The following is a 1876-nucleotide window of genomic DNA, read 5'->3' on the forward strand; positions in this document are numbered from 1 at the left end:
CATGATGCCCCTCTTGCAGGTGTTCCCCTGCCACGGGATATCCCTGAGGCCCTCTCTATCGGACTTGTCCTGGGCTGGGTGTACTGTATTGTGTTACTCGCAAGCCGATCAGTGTGGGTGCAGAGGAGACGACAAGTCTCACCTCAGATTCCGCAGTCAGACCTGGAGGGTAGCTATTGGCTCCTGTCTTCGCGCGCGATGTCTTCATCCTCCTGGGACCTTTGCTGGAGGGCGGCTGATGACCATCTCTCGTTGCGGGGATGCTCTCTCACTGGCATCCCTGAGGCCTTTGCCCCTGAGTCACCACAGCTGGCGTCGTCCAGTGACCGTGTCACCCCAAAGGTGGATGTTCCGAACGGTCCGGCCGGCTCACCTCTGCAGATCCCAGGTGTGCTGAAAGCACCGCCAAGCAGATGGTCTTCTCTCCGTGCCACGGGTGTTCTCAGGACTTGCTCTCCATGTTCTGGCACCTGTCGCCTTCCTTATCTTCGAGGTGTTAGTAGTCTTGCCACACTCCTCTCTCTTTCCTCGGTTCTAACCTCCGTGAGGGTGTCGAGTCACTCTGACTTCTCCTCCCACTCTTAACAGTGGCCAACGTGCCATGGATCTATTTCCTTCTTCTCCTCTTCTTGCAGTGGCAAACGTGCCACTCCGATCTCTTCTTCCTTCTTTCCTTGTAGTGGCAAACGTGCCACTCCGATCTCTTCTTCCTTCTTTCCTTCCAGTGGCAAACGTGCCACTCCGATCTCTTCTTTCTCCTTTGGCTTGTAGTGGCACACGTGCCACTCCTATCTCTTCATCCCTTCGCTTCACAACCTACTCTGGACAGTTTCTGTTCTCCTTTTGGTCTGGCCAGGCTTCTCCATGCAGCGCGCGCGCTCTGCACGTGTTCCCCCTGGTCTTGTCCTCGTCCGAGGACACTCTCTCCATCTTCCTCAGCATTCCGAGTTAGGGTCGTGACCTTCTCTTCGTCTTCTCCTTTTCACCAGCTACTTTGGTTGTTGAAGTTCGTGGGGCCATGCTCTTGGTCCTCCTCGTTCTTGAACTTCTTGGACCACTTGACGGTCCGCTCTGCTGATCTCTGGCAGGATACCTTCGGTCTTTCGTCAGACCTCTTGTTCCGTAGTTTCACTGACCCGTGCGTCGGTCACCTCCTTTTGCCCCCTGGCGGGTTGGCTTCTGTGGTGCGACCATTTGGCTGGCCGGCTTCACGAGGTGCGTCACGTCGTGTGACTACCTGTTCCTTCTGACTTGTCGGGCACTGGTGCGTGCTTCTCTTCATACCGTCGTGGTACATCTTCGGTGTAGCGTTGCTCCTTGCGCTGTGTGATCTCAGGTTGTGGTGGCTTCTTGGCGCCACTGGGTGTGCCTCTGCATCCTTTCCCTTCAGTGTCGTTGGTTACTTGCTGCACACATCTTCTTCCGTGTAGTTCCTCTCTTGTAGGCGCTGCTGTGTACCTTCCGCGTCCGGGGTACATCTGCGCTGAGTCCTTTGGCTCTCTCGAGGGGTCCCTCCACATGATGCTGCGACAGTGCGATCCTCGCTGGGGTGGTTGTGGTTTGACCCTTTTTCTTCTTCCTTGTCCTGTGAGTTCCTGTCGCTGTATCCCGTTACCTGCGGGTTACTTGCTTCCTGCGCTTCTGTCGCGTTCCTGCGCTTCTGTCGCGTTCCTGCACCGTACCTCTTCAGTGATGTATCGCCACCGTCGCCTAGCCGCGTTCCAGTGCGCTCACCATTGAGCATCAGTCTGACCTTGTGGTACGTGCCTTGCTGCCTCTTCTCTAGCCTTTCTATACTTTTCCCCTGCAGATGGTGCAATACTGCTCTCCGGCCACTAGATGGCGGTGCAGGGTATGCTGTTCACTCCATTCAGCA

This window comes from Triturus cristatus, chromosome 4_2 (assembly GCF_964204655.1).
Source record: "Triturus cristatus chromosome 4_2, aTriCri1.1, whole genome shotgun sequence".
Classification (NCBI taxonomy): Eukaryota; Metazoa; Chordata; class Amphibia; order Caudata; family Salamandridae; genus Triturus; species Triturus cristatus.